Raw genomic sequence first — 18,470 nt, 5'->3', positions numbered from 1 at the left:
GCTTTACAGGGAGGAAAAGGAAGAAAAAGGGAGGAAGACTGGCAACAGATGTTAACTTAGGGCGAATCTTCACCTGCAAAAAAAAAAAAAAAAAAAAAAAAAGAAAGAAACACAGAAAGAATTGGCTAAAAGAATCTCTCCAAATACAAAGACAATGATAATGGAAGGAAAGAACCATGGAATGGGTAAAAACAGAAGTAAACAAAATACAGTTTTGCCTCATGTGTTTCTTTAATCATATTTTAGGCTTGAAGCTCAAGTAATAACACTATCTGATATGGTGCTTACTCAATGTAGAGGAAATGCTTAAGACTGTCCTCAGGGACAGTTTCTATTGACTAACTTTTTCCCCTGTGCATGGATCATACTTTTTTGTTTCTTTGAATGTCTTGTAATTTTTTTTTTGTTGAAAACTGGGCATTTTAAATATAATGTGACAAATCTAGAAATCCATTCCTTTCCCCCTTCTCACGATTTGTTGTTGATTGTTTAGTCACTTTCCTAAACTAATTTTGTAAAGTCTGTACTCTTCATGTGTGTGGCCGCTGAAAGTCTCTCTTTGGTTAGTTAGTGGTTGGCTATTTATTAGACAGATTTCCTTAAATGTGTGGAACTAATAACTCTCCCAGTCTTCACTAAGGGCCTCTGTGCATGTAATGGGACATGCCTTCAACACCTCAGCTAGGCAGTTTACCCCTCTAACTTAACCTTAACTTCCTACAGGTTATCAAGATCTACCAAAGGTAAGAGAGCTTAGGGACTTCCCAGGGCTTTCCTGAGCAAGTGCAGAATCCTATACATAGATGTGGACTTTTAGATTCTGAAAAAATATGAAATATATGAAAAATATTTCAAATTCTCACTATGGAAATCTTGCTCCCCAGGTTTTCCTTTTAAGTTTTTTGGTTAGCTTATTGTTTGCCTCAAGTCTCATTGCCACTTCAGTAAGCTGTGAAGTTAAACAATTGCCACTGATTGTTTTCAACAAACGCCCCTGGGGGGGGAAAAGGCTGTTCACACTAGGTGAGCCCTGAATGAAGTCAAGTAAAGACAAGACTTGTAAGCGGAGATTTCGAGGGAACTGCCAGACAGGTCAAATAATGACAGTTTTCAGAGAATGAGGCTTTGAAAGAGCTCCAACTGCTCTTTGGAGCCTGTAATTACCTTCCAGGATGATGATTTTCACTGTGATTGTGGGCTATTGATTTTAAAGGCTATCACAGAACTGGAGACGGAGAAGAGTGACTAGAAATCGGGCAAAATAAAATGGCACAAATCTCACACCAAGATTCAATCATTTTTCTTAAATAAATTCTCCACAGATGGTTGCAAGCCTTGTTAATGCCAGTTGTTGTAATTTTATTTTCTCTCTATTCTCCAAAAACTTTAGAACAAGGCAGTGTGTATACCATCAACATGGTGCCAATCTGTGACTATGACCTTCTTGAAGCTCTCCTAGAATTGCAGCGTGACCTTAAGCCAGCCATTGAATTTACGTACTCTTGAGAATCTTCAACTACTGCCTTAACAAAGTGATTTTACACATGACATTAGGCAACGTGTGTTTTAGTTCTTTGAAAATTGTGGCATTTTATTAAAAAGGCAAGATAGTAGAAAATTTTTCTAATTCAAATCATCTTTATACTTACATTATAAAATAGTCCAGCAATGTACCCAGAAAAATAAAGGCTTTCATGAACAGCTGTTGTATATCTTCCTAGCAAAGAGTACAGTAGGAAAGGGAAGGGAAAAAGAGTAATTGTACAGCAGAGAAACCTGATAAGCAGTACTTCAGCCAGGTGATCCAGATTAACACCATCAGTGATAAGTCACGTGGATAGAATGTACCCTTAATGTGATGTGATAAATGTGGAGTTTTACCTCTGCTGTCTTCCTCCCAAAAACATATACCCAAATCTAATCATGAGGTAAACAACAGAAAAATTCCAGCTGAGGAACATTTTATAAAATACCTGACCTGGACTCCTCAAAATGGGCAAAGTTATCAACAATAAGGAAAGTCTGAGGAACTGTCACAGCCCAGAGCAGCCTAAGCAGAAATGATGAGCAAATGCAATGTGGTATCCTGGATGGGATCCCAGAACAGACAAGGGACATTAGGTAAAAAGCAAGGCCACCCGAATAAAGTATGGATTTAGTTCATTAAAAAAAAAATTCTTACAATGACTACAATCCTCTAGATTTCCTGGCCTTCCCAGTATTTTCTGGCCGCATCCCCTACCATTTTTCCCCTTCCTCACTCAGCCCCAGCCACACTGGTCCTGTTCTTACATCCATCCAGAATGCTCTGACCTCATGTCTTTTCACTGCTTGCTCCTCCCAAAGCTCATTCTCTCACCTCCTTCAAATCCTGTTCAAATGTAACCTATTCACTGAAGCCTACCCCAATCACTGTATTTAAATTTTAAACTGGTCCTTCCAACAACCTCAAACCACTCAAACATTCATACTGTGTAACAAACTATATACTATACTTATTTATTATGTTTATTTTAGATCATTGCTCTTCATCCACTTTCCCCTCAATCAAGTTATAAGCTCAACAAGTGCAAAATATGTGGGGCTGTTGTGTTTATAGCTATATTCTAAATGACAAGAACAATGACTAGATAGAGTAAATGTTTAATATATATTTGTTGAATAGATTGCCAAATAGATGGCATGAGAAAAAAAAACACACGGAGCTATTTCAGGAAAATTTTAAAACATTCCTATGGTCTTAAAGTTTGTGTCTCCTCAAAATTCATATATTGAAATCCTAACACCCAAAGGTAATGGTATTAGTGGGTAGGGCCTCTGGGAGGTGCTAAATCAAGAGGGTAAAGCCCTCAGGAATGGGATTAGTGCCTTAGAAAAGAGGTTCCAGAGAACTCCCTAGCCCCTTCCACCATGAAAGGACACAGCAAAAATGTGCCAGCTATGAACTAGGAAGAGGGCCTTCACGAGAAAGTGACCATGTTGGCACCTTCAGTTCTTGGACTTCCCAGCCTTCAGCACTGTGAGGACTAAGTTTCTGTTGTTTATAAGCCACCCAGTCCATAGTATTTTGTTATAGCAGCCTGGGCAGACTAAGACAAATCTCAAACAAAAAAGAGATTCTAAAAACTTCCAGAGTTAAAGAGTAAGACAACTACTAAAGAACAACAACTAGATGAACATCAGATCCCTCAACAGCCAGATGGGGCGGGAGACTACAATGCAGAAATATTTTAGCTATTAAATTAAGAGAACTTTGAAGTCAGAATTTTGCATCCTACAAATTGTCAGTCAAATGTGAAGGTACAATAACAATATTTTCAGACATTTAAATCTCCTGAAAATTTTCTGCTTGCAAACCACGTTGAAATAGTTTCTGAGGAAGTGGACCAGTAAGAAGAGAGAAAAGTCCAAGAAAGGCTGCAATACCTAGGGAAAAGTAGTAATAGTGATAAAAACAACTTGGAAAATCTATTACTATCTAAGGCAAACAGAGAAAATAACTATGAAGAAGAGGAAGGAAGGAAGGAAGGAAGGAAAGAAGGAAGGGAGGGAGGGAGGAAGGAAAGAAGGAAGGAAGGAAAGAAGGAAGAGATGGAAAGAATTTCAAATACCCAGAATTAAAATTCTGGATGATATAAACATTATTTAAGTGGAGGGGAGTTCAAGGGATCTAAGAGCATGGCAAGAAGATTCTAAGGTTCTTGTTTTCCTAGATGTAGAGGTAGATATAAATGCAACAGTAACAAAGAAAAAAAAAGAAAAGAAATTTTGTGGAAGAGAGACAAATGGAAATAAAAAGTAAATAAGGTAGAAACAAGTACAAAAGTATCTGAAATCACAATCAATGTAAATGGACTAAACTCGGCAGTTACAAAACAGAGATTATTAGATGACTTTTAAGACTCCAGCTATAGTTGAATTACAAGCGAATCAAGTGACACTTAAGGACACAGAAAAATTAAAAGTAAAAGGACAAAAAGAGATAGCAGGCGAATACTATATAAAGCAAAGCTGATACAGCTATTTCATGTTCAGACAAATTCAACTTTAAGGAAAAAATTCATATTATACATGGGATTGCTTCATGAAAGTGAAAAGTCCAATTTATTAAGGAATTATAATGACTAGAAGCTTACTATACCTAATAAAATTTCAGAATTTATAAAATCAAAATTAATAGACTTAGGAGGAGAAATTGTCAAATCTGCCAATCAGGGTACAAGACTAAAACACAGCTCTCTAAATGAAAAATAGGTATGTCAGGATCGTGGAATAGGTACCACGTAGACAACATTATTTGACCACAACACAATTAAGTTAGAAGTTAATAAAAATTCCAATAAAAATGTCCACATATTTGCAAATGGAAAGAGCACATTTTCTAAGTAACTTTCTTCAAAGAAGATATCATGAAAACTGCATAGCCATAAGACTGCATGTCAAAATTTGAGGTTGCAGCAAAAACTATATTTCAAGGAAAATTAAACGCCTCAAATAATTACACTGCAAAGTAACAAATGCCAATAATTAACAAACTAAGCATAAATATTGAGTCTAAGAGAAAAAAAGTGAAACCAGAGTAGATAGAAAAAGTAATACAGACAAGAGTAGCTATCAATGAAATAGAAAACAAAACAAGGCTCGAAAAGCCAAAAGTTGGTTGCTCAAAAGATAAACGAAACACAAACTCTAACAAGGTTAATAACGGAAAAAAAAAGAAGACATATATGAATAATATTTTGAATAAGATGGAGGAGATATTACTAGAAGTAAAACATATTAAAGATTTAATAAAAGGATATCAATGAATTTATAATGATTAACTTTAAAATTTAGTTACCTTGGACAAATTCCTGAAAAATGTGATTTACCAAAACTGAGTCCAAAAAAAATAGGAAAATGAGGACTCACACTTGAAACCATTGTTAAAATCATCCCATAATAAAATAATAGTCTCAAATGATTGACAGATGGGATCTACCAAATTTTCATAAAACAGATCATTGCAATCTAGTAGAAACTCTTCTAAACAATGGAAAAAGAGAGAATATATCTCAAACCTGTAAAATCTTAACATAACGCTTAACAAAGAAAATTATAGGTTCTTCTCATGAGTGAACCATAGATGAAAAAACCCTAAATCAAGTAGTATATTTGATTTAGGATTTTTTCATCTATAGTCATATATATACTAATATAAATATAAACATATATATCAAATACCATATATACATATATCAGATCACACATAACTAGTAGGATTTAGTCCTGGAATGTAAGGAAAGGTTAATATTTAATATATAAACATTTAACTTATAAATAATAATACATAATAATGTATAGCATTTAATATATAAATGTCATCATTGATTATCTCAATAGAAAGAAAAACTAATAGAAACTTGATCCAGGGAATTTGATAAAATTTAGCATGAATTTATGATAAAAACCCTTAGTATACTTGAGTTTACTCAAGGGGAGGAACATCACAATAAATGTAAGTTATTATCAGTCTTATAGATCTCCAGTTTGGTAGTAGCTTCTTGAATGTTAACTATATTATTAAAAATAAAATTTTAAATGTGGCCACGCATGGCCCAGTGATGACAGTGTGCCATGCATCAATGTTTATTATTAAACTAATTCTGAATACCTGACGCATACATTTTTTTTAGTAAGGGGAACGTGGATCAAATGCACTTTCTACTCCTCTTTTTTAGTGAAAAAGAGAGACAGAGATGTTTTACAAAACAGAAAATAAAAACAGAAGTAAATACAAGGAGCTTCTTAATCACTGACAATAGAATCAAAATCTACTTATGTCAGGCTTTTCATATAGGAAGATGTGTTCTATAGATGTAATACAACCAGTGATATATCTAACTTTTCTGATACATCAGACCTCTAAGGAATTCAACCGCAAAGAAAACAATATGCCGATTATAATACTTGGTGTGATGGGACGTCTCCTAATGAAAAGCAAATCCTGTATTGTTTAATGCACTGTGTAAAGAACCCAGCACTAGGCCCTCATAGCAGCATTTAAAACGATGTTTTGGTGCTTATGCCTTCAGTGAATGGAACTCTCATCACATTCTGAAGTTGTGCCAAAATGTCATCCTGCTAGAGAAAAATGCATCACAAGTCTTTACTTTTTCTTTCTTAAGGGGTCACTTTTTACAAACATCCAACTGAAAATGCAGTCTCCTCTCAAGAATTTTCTGTGCATAAAAGTCCATCTTTGTTTTCAGCCTGAAACAAACCCTTGTGCTCATTGAAACTAGACTCTGACCACAAACTTTTCCGTAATTGACTTCCTGTAAGGACCACCTATTAGAGCTCCTGGATCTTATCCTAAGTCTGGGTTGTATATTCACCAGAAATGACTATATCGTTGTGCTGATTATCCTGAAGTCATCAGGGGAACAAATTAAATCAGAAGCAGAGAAAAATTCTAAAAGATGTAAAATAAAACATTTGCTCTAAAGACTTTCCTCAGGAAAATACAAGCCTATATTGGATTTTCTTCATTAAAATTCTTAAGGTGAACACTTCTGGCTTTTTATCCTTTCTGTTTCTGATCCTGAAACTCTTAAATTTTATTTACCACAGCAGCCCTTCCATCAAGACTTCTGAGCAACTGACAGTCTAAAGCCCCGGTTGACATAAGGATTGGAAAGAATTTCTGACATACAAGGGAGAAGACACTAGAAAGATTTCTCTAAACACTTCAATTTTTTACAGATTAAATATTATTGAATGTAATCTGTTTCATGCTACATTCAATATGATTTGAGTAGCAACAAAGGTGCATTTTTAGCCTAGAATTTAGAGAATATTTTATCACTTTGGGTTTCTTGTTCTTTGGAGATAATCATGTAAGCAATAAGAGTCCATGGGATTCTTATAGTGTGACCACGCTAATCAATGAAGGTATTCTCAAAATCTCCAAAAGTAATCAAATATTTTCTCAAGTCACAATGTAAATCAAACTTTTCTCAAGATGCTGCAAATTAAATGCTGTCCACGGAATCAGGAAAAAACTGCAGTTTTTCTTGTGACTTGCTTTCTCGTTGATGGATAAGAACCAGTCAATGAGATCAAAAGCACTTTAATTTAGTATGATACCTAAATATTATAATGGTCCACCAGAATATTCCAAAGTTTTAACAAAAGATAAATAATTAAGATTACTGGGAGCCACAGATTTGAATGTCATGCAATTTGTAAGCCAGTATATACTAGACCAGGCTATAGGAGGGCAACAGTGGAAGCTACTATGGCGCCACTACGGTTATCCTGTGGCTATTATGGGGCTAGTTACCCAGGCCAGAGGGGATGGCCTGGATCAAGGCAGTAGCAGTGGAGTTGTGGGAAGTTGTTGGATTATGACCCTTTCAGTTTAAAGAAAGTTTATCTCCCTTATTTTTTCAAATATTTCTTTTTAATTTTTCCTCCATCTAGGACTTTTATTACTCAGGTATAAGGGCATCTATATCTGTCCTCTCTCTCAACTATTACTTAACTATCACATTTTCATTTTTTAGTCCTTTTCCACCATTCTATGGGAAAATTTCTCTTTTTTTTTTGGTGAGGAAGATTGGCCCTGAGCTAACATGTGTGCCAATCTTCCTCTATTTTATATGTAAGTCGCCTCTGCAGCATGGCCCAGTGTGCAGTGTGTAGGTCTGTACCAGGGATCCGAATCCACGAGCCCTCGGCCTCCAAAGTGGAGCATGTGAACCCAATCACTACACCACCAGGCCTGCCCTGGGAAAATTTCTTAAACCAATCTTCTAACTCACTAGCTCATTCTTTAGCTGTATCCATTCTGTTACTTATCCTATTCAATTTTTGTGTTTTTTATTTCACCAAGTATATTTTACATCCCAAGTATTACTACTTAATAAATTTCTACTGCCACTTCATTCCCTATTCCCATCCTTTGGCTTATATTTTTCTTCAACAATTATCACTATTTAATGTACTATGTATTTTTTCTTATTTTTCTCATTTATTTCTGTCTACCACTAGAATATAAGTTCCATCAAGGCTGGAATTTTTGCTTTTTTTTTTCACTGCTCTATTCCCCGAACTTATCATAGTGCCTGAAATACAGTAAGAGTTCCATACATATTTTTTGAATAAGTGAATTGATAGAATAGATGGCTTAGATAATCTTGCATTTGAGAGAGTGGGGACATGACAATTTCATTAGGGAAATCTTACCGCACCTCTAGCTTTTGGAGAAGTAATTTACTTCTTGGGCTAGTCCAGCGACTATTATTAAACCACGTGCTGGGCCCTAGGTGAGCCCGCCTTGGGAATCTGCCGTTTATATAAAATGCTGTTCAAATCCACCTGTGTCTGAGGAAGGAACTACAAGGAGGGTAAGCAGGAAAGGTCAATGGGAAGGACAGTGAAAGACTTGATAGTCTCAAGTGGTCTGTGCTTGACAAGGTTAAGGGTGTGTAATTATGTCTGTGGCTCGATCATTTTCTGAAATAGAGAGGAACTGAGAGATGCTTAGCCTCTAAACGAGGTGCCCGTTAGGGAAGCTGGCTGGAGGATCACCTCTTGTTGAGTCTTCCCTCTATCACTCATTGTTTTTTTGCCTTTAGTAGATTCCATGTTACTTTGCAAAACAATAACAATTTCATTTTTCTCTTTGTTTTAGCTGTAACAAGACTTCATTAGCTAAGGGGAAAAAACTACTAATGAGGACGATATTTTTTCTTTTGGAGGATGTCCTGCACTGTACAATCTCTTTGTCTGATTCTCCATCTCAAGTCCATTACAGAGAAGAGATATTCCTTAAGAATATCTTCACAAAATCTAAATGCTGCAGAACACCACTTTATTTTTAAGATCGTTTATATTGTGTTAACATATCTGTTTCGCTTGTGTATACACACATAAAGGAGCACTCGAAGATGTATAAATCTACACCAGTATATACTTAACTTAAAAGCAGACATTTATAATGCCATTTACCCAAAAGTTAAAGCAAGGTGGGCCTCTCCTTATGCATGCATTTGTGGTTGTTTTTGCATTACCACCAATTCTTATTGATTGACAATGTGTTTTCCTCTGCCTTTGCAGTCCTAAAGATTGACGCCATTTTGGGGTCTAATTACCCGAATTGTTCCCACTTGTATTTTCAATGTATTTTTTCTAAGATGCCTGCAGCTTATGACAATGCCCCAATTTTGCTTGTTCAGCCAAGGTGCTTGCTCAGCATATCTTCCTTCCCACAAGTATGTCACCTTCAGTGAAGTCTCACTTTCCTGACAGAATATTTTTTATTTGCATTTACATATGTCAGCCAAATCCTGTCCTTCTTTTGCACTTGGAATTTTAATTAAGGTTTTTTACCATGAGGTAACCAGAATTTAGGGAATTGATCAGAAAATACAAAGAAGAAATTAATAGGAAGACATAATTTAACGTATCATCTAATTAGTTTTCCTTTTTCAACTCTTTCTTATTAAAACACATAAATAATGTTTTCCAATCTAAAAGTTTTATGTTATTTCATAGTCATTGGGTATTTCCAGAGAGTATTTCTTAATTAAATGATGCATTTAAAAATTCTTTTATTAAGAAATAGTGGTAGTAATAGAACAGCTGAATTCCCATCTCCCCAAAGGGACAGTTACATGGAGTCTTAGGTATACATCATTCACAATATTTAAGAAGATTGAGGAAGGGGCCGGCTTCATGGCCCAGTGGTTAAGTTCTCGCGCCCTGCTGCAGCGGCCCAGGGTTCGGATCCTAGGCGTGGACATGGCACCGCTCCACGGGCCACGTTGAGGCGGCATCCCACATCCCACAACTGGAAGGACGTGCAACTAAGATATACAACTGTGTACAGGGGGAGTTTGGGGAGATAAAGCAGAAAAAAAAAAGAAAAAAAAAAAGGATTGGCAACAATTGTTAGCCCAGGTGCCAATCTTTAAAAAAAAAAGAATATTGAGGAAAACATTACTTGAACAGGGAAAACATAGCCTTGAGTATAAGTTTAACTTCTAGATTCTGGAACGTGTTGTTTGTCCCAATATTGGGGGTGGGGGGATATGTTACAAATAAGAGTTGAAAATTTTTAGAGGACTTGCTCAGAAGTTGACATTTCAAGCAAATAAAGTATATGTAAAGGTAGAGAAAAATTCAATAGCAAGATCAGTAAGCGTGTTTTTATGTCTTATAGGTACATACAAATGTATCTTTATATGCAACAAGTACAGAATTCATGTTTACTTCAAAAAATACATAGAATATTTACAAACATTGACAATATGTTAGTCCGCCATAAAGCCCCAATAATTTTCAAAAGATTAACATCATATAGACTAGACTCTCTAACCAGAAATGCAGGAAGACTAAAAATGACTAAGAAATGGCTAGCTACAAAAAAATCACATGTGACTAGAAACATACTTTTAAAAAATCATGAAATAACTATCTGTTAAAGAGGACCTCAGTAGGTGAATTACTAAATTTTTAGAACTGAATGACAAGGAAAACATTGTATGTCAAAATATGTGAAGTATAGTTAATGCTGCACTTGAGAAAAAAACAATATATTTCATACATTTTTCAGGTACCAAAAGTGATTGAAAAATATGAGATAAATGTTCATTTCGAGAAGACAGAATAAAAGCAACAGACTAAACCCAAAGAAACAAGAACAAGATGAATACAAAACAACGGTGGATATCAATTTCTATCAACCAGATTGACAAAAAATGTATAAAGTTGGATCATATCAAGCACCAGCAAGGGTTTTGGCAAGAGGGACTTTCGTTCACTGCTGGTGCAATGAAATCTCGTGGAGAGATTCTGAAGAGCAATTTGGCAGTTTCTTAGTGAAGTGATGCGTGTATATATCTTGCAATTGCATCTTTAGTATAAACTGAAAAACTCAAAACTCTTGCAAAGGTACACACTGTGCAACAATATTCGCTGCAGTGTTGTTTAGCGTAAACAGATGGAAATAGAAGGATGTCTGTGGCACAATAAGCTGCAAGTATTTTAAAAATCATGTATAGGACAACATTTTTTCTTTTGGAATAAACATATTTAAATAAATATACAGACAGTGGATTTGAAGTTGTATTAAAGAGAAGGCTAGGCTGCTATAATATAGGGACTCAAATAAACAGAGACTCAAATTAGGTCAACGTTTATTTCTGTCTTGAGTGAAAACTCAGCGGTAAGTAATCCCGTGCTGATGGGACGGCTGTGCTGTGGATACCTGGCTTCCAACGTCCCTCCACATCCTCCTGGAGGTTAAGTATGCGCACCTTTCAGATGTAACACAACTCACAGGGCTTCTCCTCCTTCCAGAAAGACCCTTTAGCATGTCTATTGGTATTAAGCTGCTACAAATCTGACTGCCTGGAATGTGCTGTAATAATTGAATGATATCAGTAATGACTAACCAAGTGTAACTCAATTCCTCTCTATTTTCTTTCCTATGAAAACCAACATTAAAAAGACACAGGCTTTTTAATCCACAAAGCTTGGGAGCTGGCAAGGCAATTTTGTGTGCATTGACTCATTTCACTGAAATTGACAACATGAATGTGGAACATTCACAATGCAAACAATAGAAAAATTCTGCTTAAAGTTTCTAAAATTTAATATATTTCTTATTTTAAAAGTATCTTGGAATACTACTCCTCATGCTTGGCCAATCAATATATGCCTAATATATAAGACATTGATATATATGACATATGTATATATATTCATGCATCATATATATATATACTTTTAAAAAATCATGAAATAACTATCTGTTAAAGAGCAACTCAGTAGGTGAATTACTAAATTTTTAGAACTGAATGACAAGGAAAACATTGTATGTCAAAATATGTGAAGTATAGTTAATGCTGCACTTGAGAAAAAAACAATATATTTCATACATTTTTCAGGTACCAAAAGTGATTGAAAAATATGAGATAAATGTTCATTTTGAGAAGACAGAATAAAAGTCTTCGTAAGACAGAACACAACTTGGGCAGAATTAAAAATCCACGTCACTACCATAGACAAACAGAAGTGAGCACGGAAATTCTCCTTCTAATGGAGGCAAAATTCTGTGCAGCTGGAGGCACAATTGCTGTTGTGTCATGGTGCTTGGCATCAAGTCTGCACCGACTCTATCAACTCGTCGATTAATCAGTCAATTGACTGACAACTGTATGTCTCATCAGTGAAGGACTCAGCAGGTTGGTGTTGCTTCACGTTCTGCCTCTGTCTGGGGGTTAAGCATCTTATTACTATGTCATAGGACATAACAAAGTGGGTAAAAAAAGAAGATATAGAAACTTAATGTCCTTGAGAAGCAGCTCAAAGAGAAGTGTTTACAAAAGTGTGAAACTTATTTATAGGACATCAATAATATTTGCCTGTATCACCGCATCTAATGTAATCAGTTTAGGTTATTTAATTCACTTGGTTTTTCTCTCTGAGGACAATATAAGAACAGCTGGCGTTGACCCTGATTTTATCTCTGTTTGTGCCATGAATACCAGCACAAAATAGTTCCCTTTATTTTCTCTGTCAGGCTGTTTGTGATGAATGGGTTGCCTTGATCATATGATACAGACCTCGCTCCTCAATTTTCTCAGTCTATTGCTACCTCTGAACAAAACAGAGATTTATTGGTGACCCTCCAATCAGGCGAATAGAGCAATAAAATAAAGATGACTGATATAGACAAAAAGCCCAAAACAAACTCACAAACTTTTCTTTGATGCACCTCCTTCCAAATAGGGGGAAATTTCCTGATATTCTGCCTACTGGCGGCTCTGTAATGAATTTTCCTCTCAATAGAAGACTTCATCATAAAACGTGTTGGAATTACTTTTCTTCACTGAGGACTGAAGTGTGCTATTTTGCACGTTAGAATGGCGAGTTGTGCAAAAAGGAACAGGATCGCTGGCTTTTGTCCGCTGCGGCTTTCTTGACAAGGCAAAGTGCTCTAATAATACAAAGGTGCTGGCAAGCTGAAGTAGACTGCTGTGCGGGGCACAGACCATGTGGGCAGCCACTGGGGTGCAGTTCCCAGGTAGGTTTTGCCAAATCCTTTCAAGCTGGGCACAGCCTAAGGGTGTAGCCCGGAGTGGCAGGATGACCTGAATGTTCGCCAGGCTTCTCCTGTGAAGGCTGTCCTGCCACCCATGCTGAAAAGAGAAAGTGCTCAATGTGGGAAAGGATCTAGACAGTGTGATTTAGAGGGATAAACCTCTGTCTTTCACATAGATGTTGGGTAGATGCAAGAGAGAATGTGGACACTGAGACTTGTGGGTTCTGGTAATAGTCTTTCCATTTCCACAGGCAGAAACAACTCCTCCTCCCCCCTCCACACAGGCTGGAGCCCCTGAAGAGAGACGCGGCTTTAGTGGCCCCACACCTAGCCCTGTACTTATCTTACGATGGCACTTTAAGTGCTTATCTTGAATGTATTTGTGCCAAATGGAATAATGAGCAAATAAGTACATTTACTTGTACTTACTGTTGTTGAAAAATTAAGTTTTCTCCATGAGTGTTTTTTCCACACATCTGGAAATGTATTCACTGAAGATCCTTAGCTTTTCTTTAATATATGTTAATGACAGCTTATGACAATGCTTTCTATAATCTTTGCCTTCGAAAACTGAGGAAATGAACAGAACCTGAGCTCTTCCCAATGTCTCAGTGGGTTACAATCCAGGCTTGGGTGGGAGCAGGATGGGACAGCTAGAGGCCTGAGGTCAGACAGACCCCTGGCAGTGGAGTGAGTGTTGCTGTCAGCAAGCAGTGGGAGAAGCTTGGGCGAGGGGTCAGTGCGGATCAGTGAACAGCCACCGTGAGCAGCCTGCGGATGACAGAGAAGCCACATCCAGCTGACCTGACAGGAAGCAGGAGTTTGAAATCTAGGTAGATGAGACGGTGGCAGCAGACACAGAGAGGGATCAAGCACCCAGGTAAACTGGAGAATAGGCAGGATCTCAGAGGACCTGGAGCCTGGAACACAGGCCAGGCCATCCACTAACGTGCAGCATAAAACTAAACCCACAGCAAAAGGTGAGAACGGAACTAGAAAGTTAGGCGGCTTCTCAGATCCCTATTATGGAAATTTAGCACTAACTAAACCAAACCGTCCAGTTTAGAATTTGGAAGGTGCTGAAGCTGCAGGTAATAGTTTAAGAGTTGAAGCAGCAAAGGGTTAGAGTTGATAAGCCCATCACTCCATGGATGGACTTTATGAACATCAATGTCCTCAGCTTCCGTGGCAGAGCCATGTCCGGAGGGCCCGCCTTTCCTTCCTTCTTTCTCTCCTTCTTTCTTTCCCCTCTTCCTTCCTTCCACCCTTCCTTCCTCCCTCCCTCCCTTCCTTCTTTCTCTCTCTCTCTTTCTTTCTTTCATCACTTCTCTGTTCTCTATCAGCTAGCTATCTATAAGGTATTAACTATGTTTCACTGCTCCCAGAGTTCTCTCTCTATATATATTTTGAAATTTTGAGACCATTTTCAGGTTCTGAGAGAGTCTTCCCTCACTTGATTATTGTCAGCTGTCACTTATCCCTGAGCAGGTGTGTCTGTTTTGAGCTGTTGTTCCCTGTTTTCTAATTTGTGTCTGTTAATCTGTCATAGGCAGGAAAACCAGATAACCAAGCTCGGCTGGCCTGTCGCCAGGAGACACTTTGGGGATAGTTCAGTGGCTCTTCATGTATCCAGAGACCTCTTAATCTGGAAGACACAGTGATGACATCGTTACTTTTACAATGATGCAGGAGAATTTTCTTAAATGTGAAAAGAAATCTCAGAAAAATCATGCCCCAAATCTCTTGAATTTTGTTTACAGGTGAGTCTCTCAGTCTATCTCCAGATTTCATTAATATCTGCACTTTACCTTCCAAAGATATTCCTTTGATTCAATAGCAAACCCATGCCTTGATGTAATTCAAAATTAGTACAGGGAGAAAGACACAATTACTCTAACCTGAATATTTTTTCAAGAAAATTGTTTCCAATGTGTTTAACATCTAGGCTAATACTAAATTCATTACATCATTTATTTTTTTTAATTAATTAATTTTCTTTGTGAGGAAGATTGGCCCTGAGCTAACATCTGTGGCCAATCTTCCTCTTTTTTTTTCCTCTCAAAAGCCGCCCAGTACATAGTTGTATATTCTAGTTGTAGGTCTTTCTGGCTCTGCGATGTGGGATGCCACCTCAGCATGGCCTGATGAATGGTGAAAGGTCCATGCCCAGGATCTGAACCGGCGAACCCCATCTGCCAAAGCAGAGCGTGCGAACTTAATGACTCGGTCACGGGGCTGGCCGTCATTACATCATTTATTTACCTACAAAAGTTTTGCTTGATTGATGGTGAATCTGCAATGGATGTTATTTTGAAGTTTGGAATGATAACACAAAGTTATCCAAAAGGCATAATTTGTTGCTCACATCCTGCAAGACTTTATGTTCGAGCCAAAAAGAATCAGACAAAAATAACACTGACAATGATGATTAGCAGGAATAGAAATATTAGCATAGGGAAGTATGAAATGAAGCAATTAAAACTGTATGGTTAACAGGTTTAAATCTTTCCCATCATTTTGTTTGCTTTTCCATTCTTTCCAGTTTTTTTCACTCCTGTGTCCCATTTTGCTCTTAACTTGTTTTCTCCTTCCTTATCTTTTTACCTTTTTTTATTTTCAATTTTCCGTGTCTTCTTTCTTTCAAATAATACATTTCCTTTAAAAGTATTCTGTCTCTATTTTATCTTATCCCATTCTCTCTTTTTTATATTATGTTTTAGTGGTTTTTTGATTATATCTTTTCAAAAGCTTCATGAAGCATACAATAAAAAAACAGCAGCAATTCAAAGCTGAAAAATAATGTATTAAAATTGCTAGCCTCGAGGAGATATTTTGATGTAAATATGTCTTGCAAACTGACCTCAAAGTCAGCCAACTGGGCATTTTGCCTGGCTGAGGGCGGCAGCGATTTGAAGGGTGGGAGGGTTCTGTGGCTTTTTTCATCTGCAGGCACATGCTTGTGCTCTTTTAGCCCAGGGTTAGCAAGGAGAGGGGGTAGATATGAGACCATTAAGACTGGGCTGATGAAGTTGTTGGAAATTTGGTGATTTTTAAAAATGCATATTTATCTTCATCGAGTGATTTAACTTCTGTGAGTGACAGTAGTACCTTTAACAATTAACGTTCAGTTATAGGTCCATTTAAAGCCCCAGCATACCAATGCTGTTTGTACTTTTATAACCACCCTTATACCATCAGACAAACCTAAGATTCTTTTGTGGATCACAAAGAGCTTCAGTACCAAACATGCTGAAACCACTAAGTTCATTTGGATTGGAGAAAAAGTGGTCGGAGGTATTTCAGATGACTAAAGTCTGTGTCTAAGATCATTTCCTTCACATCCTCGGCAGGAAGGGCTTACCACCTTGTCTGTCCAAAATAACCATTCAGAAAATGTCAGAAATGCTGTGGATGCAGATGCTAGCAACAATAGCCCAAACTCTCTCCCACTCATTCTTATTCTCCTCCTGGACACTCCCGTGCTCTCTCGTCTTCATAGCACTTGACACTCCATGTAAAGAAAATACATGTAGGCATGGCACACATGCGAAGAAGGCTATGGGAATGCCGTTCCCTCCTGCCTGGGCTTAGAGGACTGGGACCATAAAGACTTCTTTCCCAAGCCGATGTTAAAACATAAATCAAGCAGCAGCAGATCCTGTGCTGGCTCTGGCACTGAGCAGCTATGTGAACCTTAGCAAAGTCTTTTATCTGTTAGAGCACCACTTCTTACTTGTAAATGGAGAAGATTGTAACAGATAATTGAAAAAGTTCCTTCTAAATGTAACATTCTGTGATTCAGATGCAACAGAGAGAATGGCCAAATTAAAGCAAATGGTTACCTTATTTTTTTAAATTTCTAGAATCCTTTTTAAAAGTAAATTAGTATAGCCCCACTTCCTAAATGGTCACATTAGGAACCCTGCAGATCTGTCCCCAAGGAAATAACTATAATTAGTAAAAATTATTAAAAGCAACCAGTTGAAATCTCTAGAAATTGTCCTAAGCACATACAGCAAAAGAAAAGCCACTTATCTGTAAAAAAAATCTACGAAATCCTGGTAAGAGTGAGCGTCTGTGCGCCTGTGCTATGACCCACTCCTTCCTCCCTACCTGCTCTGGGTGAGTATGGCCAAAAAGATGAGGCTCCAGGTGTCCTCAGCTCCCAATCAAGGGATACAGTATCTCATGGAGAGGCAGGCCACCAGCATTTCTCTGTCCCTCCAACTCCAAGTTGGAGACGCAAAATTCTGAAAAAAAATGTGGTCAAGAGGTTGGGGGCTCCTTTCCTTCATTCCCTCCTCATGCGTAGAGTGGAGGCCCTACTCTGGGTGTGGGAGGCTGAGAATACTGCGAGTCTGATTGCCCTCAGCCCAGGTGTTTAAGAGAGTGGAGGCTCCACGCTGGAAAAGGGGAGTCTAGAAGACAAGCGTCAAAGGACACTATCAAGAAAGGGAAAAGACAACCCACGGAATGTGAGAAAATACTTGCAAATCATATTCTGTTAAGGGGCTAGTGCCCAGAATATATAAAGAACTCTTACAACTCAATACAAAAAGACAATACAATTCAAAAATGGGCAAACAATCTGAATAGATATGTCTCCAAAGAAGATATACAAATGGTCAATAAGCACATGAAAACAGTCTCAACATCATTAGCCATCAGAGAAATGCAAATCATAACTGTATACACAGCACACAGATAACAGCAATTGTTTGTAAGAATGTGGGGAGATTGGAACCCTCCTACACCTCTGGTGGGAATGTAAAATTGTGCAGCCACTTTGGAAAACTGTCTGGCAGTTCTTTACAAGTTTAAAAATAGAATTACCATATGACCCAGCAATTCCATTTTTAGATATATATCCAAGACAAATGAAAACATATGTCAACACAAAAACTTGTACAGAAATGTTCTCAGCAGCATTATTCATAATAACCAAAAAGTGGAAACAACTCAAATGTTTATCAACCGATAAATGGATAAACAAGCTGTGGTATGTTGATACACTGAAATATTATCCTCGATGAAAAGAAGTTCATCAATAAAAAGAAATGAAGTTTTGATATACACTATGCTACAACATGGCTGAGCCTTGAAAACATTATGCTAAGTGCAGGAAGCCCATCACAAAACACCAAATATATCATTTTATAGAATGCCCAGAATAGCCAAATCTAGACCCAGAAGGAAGGTTGCCTCGGGCTGAGGGAGCTGAATGAGGATGACATGGGGAGTGACTGCTAATACACGGTTTCATTCGGGGTGATGAAAATATTCTAAAATTGATTGTTGTTATGGTTCTACAACTATGTGAATATACTAAAAACCATTGAATTTAACACGTTAGGAAATGAATGTACACATTGAATTG

Source organism: Equus przewalskii, chromosome 2 (genome assembly GCF_037783145.1).
Source record: "Equus przewalskii isolate Varuska chromosome 2, EquPr2, whole genome shotgun sequence".
Lineage (NCBI taxonomy): Eukaryota > Metazoa > Chordata > Mammalia > Perissodactyla > Equidae > Equus > Equus przewalskii.
Note: the sequence above shows the minus strand (reverse complement) of the source record.